At 36.5% G+C, this 22,908-nt stretch overlaps 1 pseudogene; it reads left to right on the top strand.

Moving 5' to 3' along the window:
* Positions 1-1,110: 1,110 nt before the first annotated feature.
* Positions 1,111-22,049, top strand: LOC128574172 (cysteine and histidine-rich domain-containing protein 1-like; annotated as a pseudogene).
* Positions 22,050-22,908: the final 859 nt, after the last annotated feature.

The raw sequence follows: 22,908 nt of genomic DNA, 5'->3' as shown, positions 1-22,908 counted from the left end.
TGCACACACCTCATACTCTGTCAGGGATATCGCACTGCTCATTAAGGCTGCACTAGCAGAGGTGACTGTCATGAGGACATAAAAACAAACAAAACTCTGATGTGGAGAATTTTGCAAACATTGGAAGAAAAACCAGAATGTGGCCCCTGGAGTTCTAGAGCAATAGCCATCACTCCATTCAACAGTGCATTCTGCAGTGTTTTGGTCTTGTAGAGACCAACTCCCTGACTTTGGGATAGCCAGCTGGCCATTTTGCTATGCGTGCTCATTACTGGGCGGGTTTCTGGGATAAGAAGTTAGGAGGCCAGGAGAGCCCGAGATCCCAGCTCTTCCACTCAGCAGAGTAAGAAAGAAAGGGAGGCTGGGGCGCACTCAGCCTCCACCTCCCCAAATTCCTTCTGATGACTTCCCTTCTGACGTCTCTCAGGCACCATTATGACCTAGTGACAGACGTAAAACCTCCATCAGTGGCGAGGACAGAGCCAGAAGGTGAAGCCCGCAGCAGGACGACCCCAGTCAGTGATGGTCTCACTTCGGACACTAGAGGGCGCTGCGGGCCGTAACCTGGAAGAGCAGGAAGATCTCCTGGGAAATGGTCCTGCTGGCCCCGGTCCCATTAACGTGCAGTCACAGATGGGCAAAAACTCAGTAACTGTCTCCTGGCCAAGAGACCAAGTGCCACTTGGGAGGTCATTTGTATGACAGCCTTGCCCCCACCATGGTGTTAGGAGTTATAATGAGAGTGTGGGTCTGACTCTGAGTGGAACAGTCCTGCACAGCTCAGCCCTGGGCCATCTACACCGTGGCCTGGGCTCCTCTCCTGCTCACACTTCTGGCTCACTGCACAGGTCGGGGGAGACTTTCTGGGCTGGGCATGGTGAGGACGACTCTGAACCTTCCTGCTGCCTTTTCTCCTGAACATTTGGTCTCTCACCTGTTCTCAGGAGCCACTTCCCAAGGCTGTGGTGACTCAGGAAACTTCCCTGTCCACAAATCCTAGAGAGACAGTCACACTCACCTGTGGCTCCAGCACTGGGGCCGTGACCAAAAGCAACTATGCCCACTGGGTCCAACAGAGGCCCTACCAGTCACCTGGGGGTCTGATATTTGATGCCAGCAGAACCAGGGGTCCCTACCTGCTTCTCAGGCTCCCTGCTCAGAGATGAGGCAGCCCTCACCGTCACGTGGGCCGAGCCTGAGGACGAAGCTGAGTATTACTGTGCCCTGTGCTACAGCAACCATTTCCACAGTGACAGATGCGGACGAGGAATATATTATTCTAAGCTCCAGTAGGTTTTATTTTCTACCCATTGTTTTATGATAGTGTGAAACCCAGTATAAAAATCTATCAATTGCAGACACAAACAAAAGTGGCAAAATAAAGTTACACACACTCACACACATATACACCCTCCCACACCCATAAAAATCGAGATTCAGGCAGGCAGGTGTTTAATTAAGAAATAAGTGTGGAGTTCTTTCACAATGGCTTCCTGCGTCCAGCTCAGTGGCTCAGTCTGGGGTCCCCAGATAATGCCCAAAGTTCTCCACACTCCTGCTCAAGCTCTCCCCAAGGCAGTTCAACTGAGTGCCAAGTCCAAGAACACTGAAACAGTTCACAGGAAAAAAAAAATGTAAGTGAAATGTTCTCTCAATGTTCCTGTTACTTGGATCTCCTCATCGAAAAAATTTTAGTATCCTTCCTGTCGTGGCTCCTGTGCTCTTATTCTAGGACTTCATGCCTGGTAGACCATCTATAGAAGTGTCTTTCCTGAGCAGCAGCTGTGAGACTATATGAGTGGACTCAACGAAAAACAGCACTTCCTCAGAACCACACTCTCCTGCTCATCAGAAGGAGAGTTCTGCCTCTCCAGGTTACATCCACCTCTGGATTAGAGCCTAAGATCTAGAGACTCAAGGATTTGACAATAGTGGCTGTGATCATCCTAGATGTGGATAGAGATATTTGCTACTACCTGGGGAAGGATCGCTGAACCACAGCTGAGGATGACGATAAGTCCAGTCTCTGTTGTGGTCGGAGAAGCATAGGAAAGGTGGTCTTAGGATTAAAAAAAAAAAAAAAAAACTACCTGGGAAAAGTAGGCTATAAACCTTGTTCCTGGTTCTTACTGTGCTCTTAGCTAAAGGATGAGAAGACCTTTAGTGACCTCCCAAGTGGCACTTTTTATCTTGCTGGTCTACAGATAAAATCACACTAGAAAACTAGTTTTGTGGGAAGAATAACTTTTCTTTTTTGGTTATTTTATCTTTCTGATTTATTTTTCTTATTCAGCCTTTTTCTCTTCTCTGTACTGCTTTTCTCCTGTCTCCTAACGATGGTCTTCGACTTCCTATTTTCTCTTGTTCGTGTCCTTAAATGTGTTGCCTTGGTGCTCGTGACTCTACAGCGTATTTCCATTCATGTGTGTCATTAGCAACCTTGAGCCAGTATCTGACAGTTTACACTTACTCTAAAAATACCCTGCTTCTCAACTTGTCTGTTTCTGGTGATGGTACCACGGACTACTTTTTAGTCTTTCTGTCCATTGCTCTTGTTTTTGGTTATTCTTACCTGTCAATTAGTCATAAGTGATTTCACTTTGTAGTATTTTTGTTTTTTTCTCTTCTTCAGCTCTGTGTCTGTTGTCATCTCTATTATATAAATATTTCTTGAAGAGAGTTGTATTTCCTATCCTAGTATCCCAGTGTATTTTAGAGAAAATGAATATGTGTATTGGGTCACTACTTTTCCACTTGACCAAGTAAGAAGTCAATAACAAAAGAAAGAGCATTTTAACATTAGGGGCATATTTAGAGAAAAGGACACTCCTGTCCTGCTCAAGAAGAGACAGCAAGCCATCTTATAGTCACATGCTTAAATTTTTCCTTCTTTTTCTCATTTTACAAAGGACTAGCATAGAATCAAGACTGGTATTTGGGAATAGCTGGCCTATATCATGGTTTAGGTGTGTGTATCCCAGTATCTGACATATAATTCTTTATATATGATTAAGACAGGAAAGCTTTTTCCTTACACATTAACTTTCCTGATAACTGTATTATTGGTGCTGTTTAAACACTGGTTGTGATAATTGGTTCATCTAAATCTCAATACAGAGTAAAAGAGAGTTGAATTTCAAAATAAAGGAAAATCTGGATATTTGGGTATTAAAAGCTTCCTTTAAGGAAAAGGAACCTGACAGGGCATATTGTGGGGAAAAATCACGACCAGTTCTTCCTGCAGTATATTGACAAACAGCGAAGTTCAGGTGGATATGTGCAAACTCAGCACTTAAATTTGGTACTTCCCAAGTCTGCAGACTACAAAATTTTTATTTCTTTTTTCTCTACTGTACATTGGAATTAGAGATGATAACTTAAATTCATTTTTTTGGTAAGCTATTTGTATTTCGTTCAAAAATCACAAATAGTGGTACAGTTTTTACACTTCTATGCTTCTCACTATAAAGATCACCTTCCAGCATTTAACAGTGCTTAGGTGCTATGTTAATCTGTTACCCAGAAAATAGAGAGCTTATTGCTGAACTACAAAGGATTTTGTTGACAGCCTAAATTGTTACAGTTATTATTCTTACGAGATTTTTTAAGGTAAAGCACTTTCATTTACTCCCCAGGTCCTTCAAATCTGTAGTCCCCAAGTTCTGGGCCTGTCAGGCACGTGGCCTCACAGCTTCACCAGCTGAGCTCTGCCTCCTCTTCCATGAAACAGTCTCTGGTGCCAGAAAGGTTGGGGACCTCTGCTTTAAATATGTGATTTTTTTAGGAAGAATGAAATATTTTTCTTAAAATCAGGTACTGTTCTTGAAAACAGAAGTTGCTTTAGGTGCTTCCTTTTGAGGGTAGGTCACAGCATAGATCACCTTCACAATGGCTGACTGGTTTTTTTAAAGAAAGACTAAAAATTATTTTACTTAATTAGGTGAATTATATGGAACACTAAAGCTGAAATCCATGTATGTATGAAAGTTATTTGAGTTAGATTCAAGGAGCTAATACAAGTAGTCTGTTTTAGTGGGTTAGGGTTCTCATGGAAATAGAGTTTTAAGTGTTTTTGTCTTATTTTTCATAGGGTTGGTCTTGCTGTAAGAGAAGAACAACTGATTTTTCTGATTTCTTAAGCATTGTAGTAAGTACTATTTGTTTTTCTAGATTTTCTTCCTAATAGTACATACAAGAAGCTTCAGATTCAAGGAGTCTGCAGGTAGCACCTTATTTCTAAAATAGAGTTCATTTTCCAGTGTCTCTAAAGAATTTATCTATTTTAGACATTAACATTGTAAGATATTAATTACCCAATGGTCATTTTATGGGTTTTCTTTTTTTAGAGAATCTTAAGGACAAAGGTTTATTCTTGATGTCAGTGTTGAAAAAAAAATAGGAAGGTGTCTGGTAGGTAGTAATTGAAGGCATTTTCCATTAGGAACAGTAAATTTTTACCAAATCTAAGATGCTGTCAAGGTGCACCATTAATTTGTGTATCCTAAGAAACAAAACTGAAGCTGCTAGTAAACTGACATGGCGCTGTATGATTTCAGAGTGTTAGAATGTGTGTGTGACTTAATGGAATGTGGTGTAATACCTCATTTAAGCATTTTCCTCTGCCAGATGTGACAGGCGTTCTATTTTACTTAATCTTCTTAAATATTTTATGTGCCATTATCTCTATTTTACAGATAAGGAAACTGTAGGTTGGAAAGATTATCTTGCTCAAAGTCATAGCCAGTAAATAAGAGAATGGGGGTCAAATTGAGACTTTTATGAATAACAGATTTTTGTTATGTAAATAATTTTTAGAATTCTCTTTGTTTCTCCAGAAGCCATTTCTATATACAAGTTCATGCTGTATGTTTAATGGAATAAATAGATATTTGTGAAGTGTAATTCTAAAGCTTTTTTTTTAAAGAAAAAGATAATCTATTCAGATTTTAAAATTCATTTAAAAATATAGCAAATTTGGAGTCCTGTTTTTTAGTTTCTCAAATCATCATAAAACTGTAGAAAATGTAAAATACGATTTATCAGTAAAGAAATAAAAATATTTCTCTCTTGGCACGTGACTCTTCACGGGTGTCTTTGCCTAACAGGGCTGTACAAAAGGCAGACACAGCAGTGAGAAGCCCTCGGAGCCTGTCAAACCCGAAGTCAAGACTTCAGAGAAGAAGGAGCTCTCCGAGTTGAAACCTAAATTTCAGGAGCACATCATTCAAGCCCCAAAACCAGTAGAAGCAATAAAAAGGCCCAGGTATGCTTTATACAATTGGCATTATTTTGTTACCCTTGAATAATAGCATTTGTTCATGGCATTTTCTTTTATGATTTAGCATACCATTCATTGTAGCTACCGTGTAGGCCACCAAGTTTTAAACCATTTAGTTCTTCCCTGAATCTGCCTTCAACTGAGAATCATGTGCTCAGTAAAACTTCATTGCAGATTTGCTTACTGTATTATTGTGATAACAGGTAACGTGTCACCTCAGGTGGGTGGAGTCACACCTCTTCCTTCTCTCTTGGCGTGTATCTTTTTCACTGGGGCATGGTGAAATTCTTTGAAGGTGTTGTCCTTATGAAATCAGTTAGAATTGAAAAAGAAACACAGAAGCTTTAACATTCATGTTTACTTTCAAATCTCTGAAAAAACTGTTAATCTCATTAGTGCTGGTGAATTTTTGATGTATTTGATTTAGATGATGTGTCTGTTGAGGTGGTCTTAGGATAGCTTCTGCTCATTTTGCAGTAAAATCACACAGATTCTCTGTCCTTGCTTTGGGAGAACCAAACTCTCCTTTATATTCCCACACATCTGTATTGAGTCCCTCTGTTACATCAGCTGTTCTTCGTATTATACTAGTTAGAGATCTTTAAAAACATGATTATAGGGCTCGGCACCTGTGGCTCAAGCGGCTAAGGCGCCAGCCACATACACCTGAGCTGGTGGGTTCGAATCCAGCCCAGGCCCGCCAAACAACAATGACAGCAGCAACCAAAAAATAGCCGGGCATTGTGGCGGGCGCCTGTCGTCCCAGATACTTGGGAGGCTGAGACAAGAGAATCACTTAAGCCCAGGAGTTGGAGGTTGCTGTGAGCTATGACGTCACACACTCTACCCAGGGCAACAGCTTGACGCTCTGTCTCAAAAAAAAAACAAAACATGATTATAGGGTTCAAATATAGCCCCTGTTAAAATATTTATTTGTTTATTTATTTGGGGGGCAGAATCTCTCCCTGTTCCTCAGGCTACTGTGCTGTGGTAGCAGCCTGGTTCACACCAACCTCAAACTGGGTTCAAATAATCCTCCTGCCTCAGCCTCCAAGTAGCTGGGACTACAGGTGCCCACTGCAACACCTGGCTAACTTTTCTGTTTTTTGTAGAGACGAGGTATCACTTTGCTCAGGCTAGTCTTGGACTCCTAGAGTGCTAGAATGTAAGGATTACAGGTGTGAGACACTACACCCAGCCCCCCTGTTGAAATGTTTATTCTTACTATAAACTCATGGTATTCCCAACTTTTTCTCTATTGATCCTACTTACATAGTATTGGATAATGTAGGACCAAGATAAGAGCCCTGAAGGGCTTGAGGTTAGGGGTGTTCATCAACATTCTGGATACACATCATTGTTAAAAAAGCTACTCAGAATGATTTTATTCCATCTCTGACTTATTCATAGTTATGAGAGACTGTCAAAAGACTTGATAGTTCATTTGGTAGTTAAATAAACTATTAGAAAAAGTCAAAACTTCTATTACTGCTCCCTCTCATTTTCTTTAATAGTAAAGTAGAATCTCATAGAATAATATAAATTAATTTTTTTTAAATGATGGACTACTAATAATTTTACTTAAGGGTCAGAGAAATTCCATACTTAATCCTGAATTCATTTGGTGGTACTATAAATAGTATGAATATAATGTTTTTTATGTACTTTTTAAATTCCTCCTATGTCAAGTTTTTCCATTGTGAATATGAAATAAACAATCTATTTTTATTGCTGCATTTGTTAAATTATTAATACTTATTAAATAGGCTTTAACCCAAATTGTATATAGGAAACTTAAATATTATGAAATGTTAGAGGATGTTTTTTTCTAACCCTGCTGAAATTGCCTTGAGATACTGTTGTGTCTGAATTTGGTCATATACAAGTGTCCACATAAAGTAAATTATGTGGAAGTATGTGGAGTATGGATTCACTTAGTACTTGTTGCCTATTTATTACGTGCTCAGCATTTTGTTGGACATGGAATATAGAAGTCCTTTCCTTAGAGTTACTCATTTTGACAAACTTGGATTTCTAGTCTTAAGTCCCTTCCCATTAGTGCATCTAATTTATAATTAAATGTGTTGGCAATAACATGATTACTTGAGAATTATTTTAATATGAGAATGTTTTCTGTTAAAACTTAGAAGATAGTTACCTCATAACAATTATTTGTAAAATACTTTTTAACGAGAATCACTTGATTCACAAAGCCTTTGGCTTCTTTAAAAAAAGCTTTTAAGGCTAATAATTTTGAGTATAAGAAATATTTTGGTACATATTAATGGTAATAAGTTTTCAAAATTCTCTAGCCCAGATGAACCAATAACAAATTTGGAATTAAAAATATCTGCTTCCCTAAAACAAGCACTTGATAAACTTAAGCTGTCATCAGGGAATGAAGAAGATAAGAAAGGTAAGATTTTATTTTAATTATTTTCTGTACAATTTAAGCAGTCATCCAAAAGAGACCTCAGTAGTTTACTGAATGAACATATGGAAGCTCATATTGTAGTAAAATATCAATAATACTACAGAATTAATGTATGGCTCATTTTATTATGTCTTACTAAAAATAAAAACCTATTGAAAGGTTTCTTGTATGTGATGTAGAACATATTTGATATTCTCTGTCCTATACCTGATACTATAGGAGGAAAACACCCTTTCATAATTTATCTTTTACAAAATTAAGATAAAGCATTTTATTACAAAATAGAAAAGCATTATATATTATTTTGAGAATAAAGCATTGTTTAATGGAAAAGCTTGCTTTTTAAGAATGATGCTGCAATGAAGTTCAATTTTAACTTTTTAATTTCATTTTTTTGTTTTCAGAAGAAGATAGTGATGAAATTAAGATTGGAACCTCATGTAAAAATGGAGGATGTTCAAAGGTATATATTACAAAATTTTTGATGTGTTATGAAGTACTATTTTAATTTTGAAAAAAGTATATTTCAGCAAAAAGTTCAGCAAACATTTGCATGCCTGTTATATGTTGGACATTATGCTGTGGACTAGGGCTGTTAACATGGATAACTTGTTTCTAAGAAGTATCAGATACAAAACAGTAACTGATAGAATCATGGAAATAAATTTCAATTTCAATTGAGTCAACATTTGTTGAGCACTCCCTGTGTACCATATGTTATTTTAAGGATAGGATGTACAGTATAAACTAAAGCAAAAATCTGTGTTCTTATGGAGCTGATTGTCTCCTGTGGGGAGAAGGACAATAAATAGGTAAGTATTAGGATTTTGAGTAGATAGGAAGAAAATAAAGCAGAGCAAAAAGCTGGAAGTTCTGGAGTTGACAGCTAAATATGTACATTTGTCAGTGAAGTATTTTTTTGAACTGGTGACATTGAGTAATATAGCAGATAAGTTATATGAACTGCAGTGGTTAGACTTGGGAGCCTAATATTTTTGAGGTTCTCAGTGAAGTATTTTTTTATGCGATGCCACTGAATAAATATAGCAGATAAGTTATATGAACCTGGAGGGAAAAGAGTGCTTAGATAGTGGGAGCAGCGAGAGTAAAGAGGCTTTAGAATGTGACTGTGGAGTCTGGGCAAGGGTGTGACAGTATCGGGTAAGAGAGGGAGGCAGGGTTATAGAGTTTCTCACAAGCCATGGTCAGAGATTTGGGGTTATTCTCAGTATGCTGGGAAGCCATTGCTTGTTTTGTTTTAGGGAGGGATTTTTAAAAGATTATTGGGTAGTGGTGCAAGAGTGGAATTGGAAGAAAAACCAGCTAGGGAGAACCAATCAGTACAATTAGAGAGTAGAAAGTTTTAGAAGTGCTTAAATGGGGGATGTAATTAAACCTCTCAGTGAGGCCTTCTCCTGCTTACTTATTATAAAAATTGCTCACCCTTCAATATTTTCTCTCTTCTCCTTTTTTTCTTTATGTCCCTTTTTACCTTAGATTATTCATTTTGCATATTTATTTTTCTTAAGATCCATCTAAATCTTTACCTCCACCCTGGCTGGTGTAAGGTTTGTGAAGCCAGGTACAGGTAATAGATGCAAAGGAGGGAGTAATTCTTGGACTGAGGAAGGCAGTGTAAGTCAAAGAGGAGGTTATCAGAAATAATGAAAATCAAATGACAGTTTTGTAAATAGAAAAACAAAGAAAGGACATTTCAAGCATAGGCAATAGCAGAAAGCAGTAGTCAATAGTGATAATACAGAATTCGCTGCTGTGGAGTTGAGATATAAGATACGTAGAGGCCAAATCCAGGAAGGTGTTACTAGTGCAGGGAAGGTAGACCTCATCTTAGGTTACAAAGGCCATTAAAGAAATTCTTAATTTTTTTTATTGAAATACAACATTAAAATTTGTTAAAAGGTATACAAATTGAAGTTTATGGCTCAGAAGATTTTTGTAAACACTCCAGCATTGCAGTGTACTCTGGGTTTGCCTCTTACTCATTATGTCCTTCTCCAAAGGTAACCTACATTTTTCTATTAACATAAATTTGTTTTGTCTATTTTTTAGTTTAATGTCAAAAGTGTACACTTTCATATTTGTGTTCTTTTGCTTAGTGATGTATTTGTTATCGGTAGCCTTTCTTGCAATATAGCTATAGTTTTATTCTCTTACGTTGCTTTAAGGCATGCCATTGTTTAAATGTGCCACAATTTATTTTTTCTGTTATCCTTTAAAATTTTTTCTTTGATTTATACTACTGTGAACGTTCTTCATGACTTCAGGGACAAACAGACAAGCTTAAATGTTCCTTTAATATTGGGGGTCAGAGGAATTTGGGATTTTTTTTTTTTTTTAGTATTTGTTTATACTTAACTGGTTCAGCATCCCTAATCTAAATCTAAAATGGTCTAGTGAGTATTCATATCTTGAAGCATTTCAGATTTCAGAATTTTTAGATATGGGATGTTTATTTTCTGTATTTTGGCTTTAAACAGATAATTCCCTGTAGTTTTCCAAAATAGTTATATTACTTTGCCCTACTAGTAATGAGGCTAGTTCCATCTGTCTTACACTTTAGCAACACTTTGTCACATAGTTTTTTATATTTTAGTTATTCTGGTGTGTGTATTGTTCATTGCAGTTTTGATTTGTACTTCCCTGATGGTGAGGGTGAGAATGTTTATTAGCCATTTGTATGTCTTCTTACGGAAAATGTCACTGTTTTTCTAATTATCTTTTTCTTAACTGATTTGTAGGAATTTTATATATATATATATAATTAACATAATATATATGTTAGTTGAGTCCTTTGTCAGAGATACTGATGCCTTTTCATTGTCTGAAAGATGTCTTTGATGATGGTTTTGATAAATAGGCTCTTTAATTTTAATAAAATCCAATTTGTCTATCTTTTCCTTGGTGACTATTGATAATGTCTTGTTTAAGGAATGTTTACTTTTACATGAGAATTTTCTCATGTAAAAGAACATTTAAGCCAACTAAGTAAGAATTTGAATGTGGGCGGAGCAAGATGGCAGCCGAGTAACAGCTTCCTTGCATCTGGGCACCGTGAGTCTGGGGAGATAGGACTCCAGGCATCTCTGGCTGGTGGGAACTGCCTATCATCACTCCTATGAAGATACAGGGAGTCAGCGAGAGACTTCTGGACCCCAAGAGGAGGACTAAAACAGTGGAAAACTGGCAAGTGGTCGCGTGTCTTCAATCCGTCTAAACCCGCCCACAACTTCCACAGGCACAAGAACTTAAAGAGCAAGAGGAAGTGAAAGGAAAATTAGGGCAAGGAAACAGATAAAAGAAATCACTCATGAGGAAGAATCAGCAGAAAACTCCAGGCAACATGAAGAACCAGTCTAGAACAACCCCACCAAGGGACAATGAGGTAGCTACTGCAGATGATTCCACCAGTATAGAAATGTTAGGAATGACAGAAAGGGAATTTAGAATACACATGTTGAAAACAATGAAAGAAATGATGGAAACAATTAAGGAAATTGCTAATAAAGTGGAAAATAACCAAAAGGAAATCCAAAAACAGAATCAAATAAGAGATGAACGATATGAAGAATATAAAAAGGATATAGCAGACCTGAAGGAACTGAAACAGTCAATTAGGGAACTTAAAGATACAATGGAAAGTATCAGCAACAGGTTAGACCATGCAGAAGAAAGAATTTCAGAGGTAGAAGACAAAGTTCTTGAGATAACTCAGACAGTAAAAGAGGCAGAAAAGAAGAGAGAGAAAGCAGAACGTTCACTGTCACAACTATGGGACTTTATGAAGCGTTCCAACGTACGAGTTATAGGAATTCCAGAAGGGGAAGAAGAATGCCCCAGAGGAATGGAAGCCATACTAGAGAATATTATAAAAGAAAATTTCCCAAACATCACCAAAGAGTCTGACACACTGCTTTCAGAGGGCTATCGGACCCCAGGTCGCCTCAACTCTAACGGAGCTTCTCCAAGACACATTGTGATGAACCTGTCCAAAGTCACGACAAAAGAAAAGATTCTGCAAGCTGCCAGGAGTAAGCGCCAGTTGACCTACAGGGGCAAATCCATCAGAGTGACCGCAGACTTCTCTAATGAAACTTTCCAAGCAAGAAGACAATGGTCATCTACCTTTAATCTACTTAAACAGAACAATTTTCAGCCCAGAATTCTGTACCCTGCTAAGCTAAGCTTCAAAATTGACGGAGAAATCAAATCATTTACGGATATACAAACATTGAGGAAATTCGCCACAACAAGACCAGCTCTACAGGAAATACTTCAACCTGTTCTGCACACTGACCACCACAATGGATCAGCAGCAAAGTAAGAACTCAGAAATCAAAGGACAGAACATAACCTCCACACTGATGCAAAAGATAAAACTAAGCAATGGACCCTCACCAAATAAGATGAATAGAATACTACCACACTTATCAAATATCTCAATAAATGTTAATGGCTTGAATTCCCCACTGAAGAGACATAGATTGGCTGACTGGATTAAAAAACACAAGCCATCCATTTGCTGTCTGCAAGAAACACACCTGCCTTCAAAAGACAAATGAAACCTCCGAGTCAAGGGTTGGAAGACAATTTTTCAGGCAAATGGAATTCAGAAGAAAAGAGGAGTTGCCATCTTATTTTCAGATACATGTGGATTTAAAGCAACTAAAGTCAAAAAAGACAAAGATGGTCACTTCATATTGGTCAAGGGAAAACTACAACAAGAAGACATTTCCATTCTAAATATTTATGAACCTAATTTAAATGCTCCCAGATTCTTGAAGCAGACCTTACTCAGTCTGAGCAATATGATATCTGATAATACCATCATAACAGGGGACTTTAACACACCTCCTACAGAGCTGGACAGATCCTCTAAACAGAAACTAAACAAAGATGTAAGAGATTTAAATGAGACCCTAGAACAACTATGCTTGATAGACACATATAGAACACTCCACCCCAAAGATAAAGAATATACATTCTTCTCATCACCCCATGGAACATTCTCCAAAATTGATCATATCCTGGGACACAAAACAAATATCAACAGAATCAAAAGAATTGAAATTTTACCTTGTATCTTCTCAGACCATAAGGCACTAAAGGTGGAACTCAACTCTAACAAAAATGCTCGACCCCACCCAAAGGCATGGAAATTAAACAATCTTCTGTTGAATAACAGATGGGTGCAGGAAGAAATAAAACAGGAAATCATTAACTTCCTTGAGCATAACAACAATGAAGACACAAGCTACCAAAACCTGTGGGATACTGCAAAAGCAGTTTTGAGAGGAAAATTCATCGCTTTAGATGCCTACATTCGAAAAACAGAAAGAGAGCACATCAACAATCTCACAAGAGATCTTATGGAATTGGAAAAAGAAGAACAATCTAAGCCTAAACTCAGTAGAAGAAAAGAAATATCCAAAATCAAATCAGAGATCAATGAAATTGAAAACAAAAGAATCATTCAGAAAATTAAAGAAACAAGGAGTTGGTTTTTTGAAAAAATAAATAAAATAGATAAACCATTGGCCAGACTAACTAGAAATAGAAAAGTAAAATCACTAATAACCTCAATCAGAAACGATAAAGGGGAAATAACAACTGATCCCACAGAGATACAAGAGATCATCTCTGAATACTACCAGAAACTCTATGCCCAGAAATTTGACAATGTGAAGGAAATGGATCAATATTTGGAATCACACCCTCTCCCTAGACTTAGCCAGGATGAAATAGAGCTCCTGAACAGACCAATTTCAAGCACTGAGATCAAAGAAACAATAAAAAAGCTTCCAACTAAAAAATGCCCTGGTCCAGATGGCTTCACTCCAGAATTCTATCAAACCTTCAAGGAAGAGCTTATTCCTGTACTGCAGAAATTATTCCAAAAAACTGAGGAAGAAGGAATCTTCCCCAACACATTCTATGAAGCAAACATCACCCTGATACCAAAACCAGGAAAAGACCCAAACAAAAAGGAGAATTTCAGACCAATCTCACTCATGAACATAGACGCGAAAATTCTCAACAAAATCCTAGCCAATAGATTACAGCTTATCATCAAAAAAAGTCATTCATCATGATCAAGTAGGCTTCATCCCAGGGATGCAAGGCTGGTTTAACATACGCAAGTCTGTAAACGTTATCCACCATATTAACAGAGGCAAAAATAAAGATCACATGATCCTCTCAATAGATGCAGAAAAAGCATTTGATAAAATCCAGCATCCTTTCCTAATTAGAACTCTGAAGAGTATAGGCATAGGTGGCACATTTCTAAAACTGATTGAAGCTATCTATGACAAACCCACAGCCAATATTTTACTGAATGGAGTAAAACTGAAAGCTTTTCCTCTTAGAACTGGAACCAGACAAGGTTGTCCTCTGTCACCTTTACTATTCAACGTAGTGCTGGAAGTTCTAGCCAATACAATTAGGCAAGACAAGGAAATAAAGGGAATCCAAATGGGAGCAGAGGAGGTCAAACTCTCCCTCTTTGCTGACGACATGATCTTATACTTAGAGAACCCCAAAGACTCAACCGCAAGACTCCTAGAAGTCATCAAAAAATACAGTAATGTTTCAGGATATAAAATCAACGTCCACAAGTCAGTAGCCTTTGTATACACCAATAACAGTCAAGATGAGAAGCTAATTAAGGACACAACTCCCTTCACCAGAGTTTCAAAGAAAATGAAATACCTAGGAATATACCTAACGAAGGAGGTGAAGGAACTCTATAAAGAAAACTATGAAATCCTCAGAAAGGAAATAGCAGAGGATATTAACAAATGGAAGAACATACCATGCTCATGGATGGGAAGAATCAACATTGTTAAAATGTCTATACTTCCCAAAGCTATCTACCTATTCAATGCCATTCCTATCAAAGTACCTACATCGTACTTTCAAGATTTGGAAAAAATGATTCTGCGTTTTGTATGGAACCAGAAAAAACCCCGTATAGCTAAGGCAGTTCTTAGTAACAAAAATAAAGCTGGGGGCATCAGCATACCAGATTTTAGTCTGTACTACAAAGCCATAGTGCTCAAGACAGCATGGTACTGGCACAAAAACAGAGACATAGACACTTGGAATCGAATTGAACACCAAGAAATGAAACTAACATCTTACAACCACCTAATCTTTGATAAACCAAACAAGAACTTACCTTGGGGGAAAGACTCCCTATTCAATAAATGGTGTTGGGAGAATTGGATGTCTACATGTAAAAGACTAAAACTGGACCCACACCTTTCCCCACTCACAAAAATTGATTCAAGATGGATAAAGGACTTAAATTTAAGGCATGAAACAATAAAAATCCTCAAAGAAAGCATAGGAAAAATACTGGAAGATATTGGCCTGGGGGAAGACTTCATGAAGAAGACTGCCATGGCAATTGCAACAACAACAAAAATAAACAAATGGGACTTCATTAAACTGAAAAGCTTCTGTACAGCTAAGGACACAATAACCAAAGCAAAGAGACAACCTACACAATGGGAAAGGATATTTGCATATTTTCAATCAGACAAAAGCTTGATAACTAGGATCTATAGAGAACTCAAATTAATCCACATGAAAAAAGCCAACAATCCCTTATATCAATGGGCAAGAGACATGAATAGAACTTTCTCTAAAGATGACAGACGAATGGCTAACAAACATATGAAAAAATGTTCATCATCTCTATATATTAGAGAAATGCAAATCAAAACCACCCTGAGATATCATCTAACCCCGTGAGAATGGCCCACATCACAAAATCTCAAAACTGCAGGTGCTGGCGTGGATGTGGAGAGAAGGGAACACTTTTACACTGCTGGTGGGGCTGCAAACTAGTACAACCTTTCTGGAAAGAAGTATGGAGAAACCTCAAAGCACTCAACCTAGACCTCCCATTCGATCCTGCAATCCCATTACTGGGCATCTACCCAGAAGGAAAAAAATCCTTTTATCATAAGGACACTTGTACTAGACTGTTTATTGCAGCTCAATTTACCATTGCCAAAATGTGGAAACAGCCTAAATGCCCACCAACCCAGGAATGGATTAACAAGCTGTGGTATATGTATACCATGGAATACTATTCAGCTATTAAAAAAAATGGAGACTTTACATCCTTCGTATTAACCTGGATGTAAGTGGAAGACATTATTCTTAGTAAAGCATCACAAAAATGGAGAAGCATGAATCCTATGTACTCAATCTTGATATGAGGACAATTAATGACAATTAAGTTTATGGGGGGGGAAGCAGAAAGAGGGATGGAGGGAGGAGGGTGGGGCCTTTGTGTGTGTCACACTTTATGGGGGCAAGACATGATTGCAAGAGGGACTTTACCTAACAATTGCAATCAGTGTAACTGGCTTATTGTGCCCTCAATGAATCCCCAACAATAAAAAAAAAAAAAAAAGAATTTGAATGTGTGGAGTGAGGAGAAACCAAAGAGGACTTACAGAATTGCTTTGGGAGACTGAATAGGATGTATTGAATAATACGGGATGAAGAAGTTTTAGGGGGCAATAGTGACAAATTTAGAATCTTACATATAGAGCTTTATGTGCTTGTGTGCTATCTTTAGGATATATACATATCCAGTACTGCTTTGGATTTACAAAAAATAAATGCAAGAGTTTGATTTTCTGTTCTTGTAGGTGGTTGCTATAAATACAAAAATCGAAGGCACATTGGCCACACCATGTTTTTTTACCATAAGTTTTTGTGAATTCGTCTGTGGAGCCTTCTCTTTCAGCAGCAACAGGGTCTGGAAACTTGCAGATAAACTTTGGAGATACATATACGTCTGCAGCTCATTTTACCTTTGATGATAATAAAAAAATTCCCATCACTCTAGAACTTGGAGAATTGCCTATTAATTTTTCCGTATTAATTGATAGTGCACACATGGAGTGTAATATACATGTAAGTCATACTGCAGCTGTATTTCTATTGAGAGTACTAATCCCTGATTTCAGCCGTAAGTTTAAATACCTATGATTTGGTTGGGACCTCACACTTAAAAGGTTGAGTTATTGGGCGGTGCCTGTGGCTCAGTGAGTAGGGCGCCGGCCCCATATGCCGAGGGTGGTGGGTTCAAACCCAGCCCCGGCCAAACTGCAACAACAAAAAAATAGCTGGGCGTTGTGGCGGGCACCTGTAGTCCCAACTGCTCAGGAGGCTGAGGCAAGAGAATCACATAAGCCCAAGAGCTGGGGGTTGCTGTGAGCCGTGTGACGCCATGGCACTCTACCGAGGGCAGTAAAGTGAGACTCTGTCTCTACAAAAAAAAAAAAAAAAGGTTGAGTTATTTTCATAGTGGTGACCAGTGCCACAGATATAGTACATATCAGTACTACAGATACGGTAGGAGATGTAACTAGGATATGCAGCTAATTTTTTTCTTTTTCTCTTCTAGACATAACAGGGTCTAGAAGAAGTCTGTGTTTATCATTCTGGAGTACCTATTTTTCATGAGGGGTAACTTATTCATGACTTATTAAAATACTTCGTGGTAGAGTTTAGGAAAATTAAACCTTAATGCCTTTAAACATTATTTGCCAAACCATTTTACTTACATTGCCATTTAATCTTTACAGTAACCTAGAAATCTAGGATTTGTCCTCTTTTTGTATATGAGAAAACAGAAACAAGGTTATTATTAAGTGGTTGTGCTTCAGAAACCCTATTGTTTTTCTTTATGCTCTGTATTTCAATATGATGCTTCTTTGGGGGGCTAAATCAGTTTTTTTTTTTTTTGAAAGACTGACTGAATTCAACATTGAAAGCCATTTAGTTTTTGAGCTGTTAGGTGCTAATTACCCAAGAAGACCCATATTTTTCTGTAGCCCTCAATTGAGATTCTTTCTTCTATATTACGCTTAAGTTTACAGAAGCACAATTCCATGTTGAAATCTTGCACTGTTTCTATATTCTTCAGGACTCAGACCTGAAGTTTTACTGTAACTTCTTACTTCCTATATTGGATTTTTCTCACATAAATAATAGTGAATTTCACGTACTTCGGGATTGACCATCACAAGTTGTGTAATACTAGTTTTTAATATACTTAGGAGTTCTTGCTTTACTGATATATTGACTGTGAGCCTTATCAATAAATCTTTGTTTCTTTGTCACTTTTTGGTAGTTTCGTGGGGACATCGGGAGTGTGAGCTATTGATGAAAAGCTGATTGAATTTGATTATTTTTACTAAGGATCTCCAAAATTAATATAATAAATGGCATTCTAATTTTAAAATTATTAATGTTCCTGATATACTGTGTAGCCATTTTTAGCTGTTTAGTAATATAAACACTTCCACGATATTAAAGTTGTACACTTAACTTTTTTTTTAAATCGCACTTGTCACTATGATAATTCTGAATTGGTTATGAGATTTTATTTCTGAATATCTTTATGATAATTTAAAGGATGAAATACTGGAGCTGTTGTAGAAGAAAAACTTCTGATTTTAATACATTCTTAGCCCAAGAGGGCTGTACAACAGGGAAACACATGTGGACAAAAAAGGATGCTGTAAGTAACTTCCAAAATAAACAGACTGGGTTATACTCATCGAATCATTTTTAAAAGTTTTGAGATTATTCTGTCATTAGATTTTTATAAAAGCTCTCTTCCTCACACAGTAAAGCTCTGACATACCTACAAAGTAAAATTAGAGTCAAGTTCTTACCTAATGCACAAGCTAAATAGCTATTGTGTAAACTGATGCAGATAGGTAGGTTTTTGTGAAATACTTAAGCCTGCCCAAATTGAAATATCCTTTCCTTTTTTAAATAAAATTAACTATGTAGTCTGTTTCTACTCCTTAGTGTTTTAAAAATTACTTTTTAGTTATTTAATACTGAATATTTAGACCACTGATTATTTTTTGGTCACTTAAAAATATGTATACCCTGGAATATTATGCAGCCTTAAAGAAAGATGGAGACTTCACCTCTTTCATGTTTACATGGATGGAGCTGGAACACATTCTTCTTAGTACTAAGTATCTCAAGAATGGAAGAAAAAGTATCCAATGTACTCAGCCCTACTATGAAACCAAGTTATATGAAAGTTATAACCCAGTTATAACCTAAGAATATGGGGAAGGGGAGAGAGTGGGGAGGGAGGGGTGAGGATGGGCAGAGGGAGGGTGATTGGTGGGATTACACCTGCGGTGCATCTTACAAGGATACATGTGAAATTTAGTAAATGTAGAATATAAATGTCTTAACACAATAACTAAAAAAATGCCAGGAAGGCTATGTTAACCAGTCTGGTGAAAATATGTCAAATGGTCTATAAAACCAGTGTATGGAGCCCCATGATCGCATTAATGTATACAGCTATGATTTAATAATAAAATTAAAAAAAAAATTTAACCATCGACTGTACAGATGCACAAACACTCCATCTAGTATCCAAAGGGGAAGATTGCAGGCTTGTTTTTGTGGAATTCTTTTGAATGCCTTTGCTTTGCTGCAGGGAAATTTATGAAGGGAAAAAAGAAAGCATCAGTTCTTACCTGCAACTTTTATAAAATATTTAGGGCTACACAAAATAATTCTCCAAAGCCCATTAAATTGTAATTAAATATGACAAGCAGTTTATTGCAAAATAAATTTTTGTCTGTTATCTGTGGTTAACGTATTTTATAATGTATTTTTCAAATTAGTTTAGAAATGTTTTCAGTATTCAAGTATTCAGTAGTTGCTGCTTTTCAATAATACATGGATTGGATATCATAAATATACCCTTGAAGTTATAATACTGTATCTACCACAAAATCTCAGGAATGTTTTATGAGCAGAAATTGAGGGCTGTCTGTATATATTTTCCAAGGTTCAAAAGTTCAAAAATTATAGTTTGAAAAGTTATTTTCTATTTTTAGAATATAACCCTTGAAGAAGTGATGTATTTTTAAAATTTTTTTCATATATGCACTAAGTATTTAAGCTGGTAGCTAAGGGCAAAATGTGAGTGATAGATGTAATTTAAATGCAGCTGGTGTAATTGTACCAAAACATAAACAGTACCTTCACAAGGAGGAGCAGCTTACAGTTCTTAATTATGTGAATAAATTGTTTTCATGTAGAAAACAAATCACCATTTGCCCCTTTAAAAAAAAAGAAAAGGGGAGGTGCCTGTGGCTGAAAGGAGTAGGGAGCCAGCCCCATATGCCGGAGGCAGGTTCAAACCCAGCCGCAGCCAAAAACTGCAAAAAAAGAAAAGAAAAAGGACTGATGTGAAATTACTATTAGTAAATTTCTAATAGTAATGACTATTTCTGTAATAGTAATCAAAACGTTTACATAAGAGGAAAATAACTGTCAATAGTAATAGCTGATAGTTATGTGATCAGTTTTCCCACAAATTTTTAATTTGTAGAAAATACAAGATGAAGGTATGTGAGGTTGAAGTGTTAAGCAGATGTCTTTATTTCAGAGAATGTATTGATGACAATACTTAGAGGTGGATTAGAGAACATAAAATTGGATAAAGTGTAGGAGGAGTTCTTAAATTGTCTTTTTTGATGCATATTAATACTACAGCCCTAAAAAAGAAGAAAACAAAAGAGTAAATTTTGTTCTCAAATTATTAAACTACGGAGAATGTTTGCATCATGGCGCATGTTTTTGTTTTAAACCTCTTGGTGAAAAGTTTTGATATTTGCTATAAAAACAATAAGTGCTTAGTTGGTTACGGTAATTTTTTTTTCAATTGAAAGGGTCAGATTTCTCTTTTTAAGAAATCAATTATGTGGTACATTTTAAACTTAGAAAGTTTTTATATTACAGGGGAAGAAAGTTGTTCCATGTAGGCATGACTGGCATCAGACTGGGGGTGAAGTCACGATTTCAGTATATGCTAAAAATTCACTTCCTGACCTTAGTCGAGTAGAAGCAAATAGTACATCGGTAAGTCCGCAAAATGACTTGGAATAAAAATTCTGTTTTGTACAATGTCCTTTATGTTAGTGTGTTACAAAATGTTGACATTTCAGCTGATTTTAAGAAAAGATTTTATGGGTGGCACCTGTGGCTCAAGGAGTAGGGCGCTGGTCCCATATGTCGGAGGTGGCAGGTTCAAACCCAGCCCTGGCAAAAAAAAAAAAGAAGATTTTACAATCTCTTACTTGTGAAAAAGTAATTTATATTCATAAAACTATTTTGAATGAAAATTTCTGCATGATAGTTACTTATGAAACATGGAGATGTGGTAGCTTAGAAGATGTATGAAGTCATGATATTTAAGATCTCAAAACTACAGTAAAAAAAATTAAAATAATACAATACTTAGTTCTTAATATGAAACTTCTTCAGTTTTTCTTTTTTGCTAATGTTTTTTTCATATAAAAAATAAAATATTTGGCTCGGTGCCCATAGCCCTGTGGTTACAGCACCAGCCACATGAGGTTGGTGGGTTCAAACCCAGCCAGATCCAGCTAAACAACAATGACAACTGCAACAAAAAATAGCCAAATGTTTTGGTGAGCAACTGTAGTCCCAGAGACTGGGGCAAGAGAATTAGTTATGCCCAAGTGTTTGAGGTTGCTATGAGCTGTGGCAACCACAGCACTCTACCGAGGGTGCCATAGTGAGACTCTGTCTCAAAAAAAGCAGTTTCTTAAAATAGATTTATTTTTTATTAGTATTAATAATTTTTATAATCAGCATTTATAAACCTTTAATTAGAATTTGATCAATTAACTTTCTATATCTTTTTCAGTTAAATGTGCACATTGTATTTGAAGGAGAGAAGGAATTTCATCAAAATGTTAAATTATGGGGTGTAAGTATTATGAAATCATAAGAATTTTTTATGATAATTTAAAATACCATTTGTAGAATAAAAAGGCAGTAAGCATTTATAAAAAGTACAGAGATAACTTAACATTATGTCTTACCAAAAAATTTTTCTAGATGTAAAAATGGCCTTAGAAGAATAAATTTGAGGTTATTTGCATAAGTGAGACTTTTGTTTTCCTCTGAAACTAATAAAACCACCCAAGTTTACTGTAATTCCTTTTTCATGTATCATAGGTGATTGATGTAAAGCGAAGTTATGTAACTATGACTGCCACAAAGATTGAGATCACCATGAGAAAAGCTGAGCCTATGCAGTGGGCAAGCCTTGAACTGCCTGCAGCCAAGAAGCCAGAAAAACAACAAGAAGATAGAACAGATTGAGGGAAAAGGGGAAACAAAAGCCATTCCCTGTTTCAGAATTCTCACTGTGTGAAGCGCTGGCCCGCTGCTGTCGTCTTTAGTCGTGTGTTATTTCTGAATCTGGCATTTCAGGGTCAAGATTAGTTTTTGTTTGTTTGTTTGTTTTTTTATTTTTATTTTTATTTTTTTATTTTTATTTTTATTTTTTTTTTAATTTTTTTATTAAATCATAACTGTATACAATGATATGATTATGGGGCATCATACACTCACTTCATAAACCATTTGACACATTTTTATCACAGTGGTTAACATAGCCTTTCCAGCGTTATCTCAGTTACTGTGCCAAAACATTTATATTCTACATTTACCAAGTTTTTTTTAAAGCCAAAGTCCGTTTACTTTTTTGTGCCTCCCGTCTTCCTTTTGAGTTATATAAGATTGGTTATTCATTTCTCACTTACAGTACCATGGTTGTGTCCTGCACTTGAAGAAGCTGGAATATGGCTCATACACACAGCGTCAGAGAAATACTAAGCAACTTTTTTTCACATCTGTCCTACCATAATTAGTAAAGCAAGATGAAATGTTATATTTTTAATCAGTCTTCTCATGGATTTTACGTTCCTCTGATACTTGAAGATACTTGAGATGAAGCTCTACCTTTTTTTATGTGGCATTGATCACTTTTTAAGGAGGAAGAGGTGTATAGCTACAGGAGAAGATGTGTATTGGTTAACAAATAAGAATTTGTTTACAACTAACTGACTTTCAAAATTACATCAAACTTACATTACTTGGCAAACATGATTTAAGAGTATAGGAAACAAATGGAATTGCAGGGGTATCAATTTGGTTAAAATTCACCATTTTGTAAAACAAAACAATAATGTTAAAAATCTTTTTTGACGATACCTCTGTATGGTGGTATGACTAAACTGTACCTGATTTACAGATTAAACCCTCTTAAAAACTTTGTTACATATAAAATCCT

The sequence above is a fragment of the Nycticebus coucang genome, chromosome 21, assembly GCF_027406575.1.
Source record: "Nycticebus coucang isolate mNycCou1 chromosome 21, mNycCou1.pri, whole genome shotgun sequence".
NCBI lineage: Eukaryota > Metazoa > Chordata > Mammalia > Primates > Lorisidae > Nycticebus > Nycticebus coucang.
The sequence above is the reverse complement of the archived record's forward strand: the minus strand, read 5'-3'. Positions and strand labels throughout refer to the sequence as shown.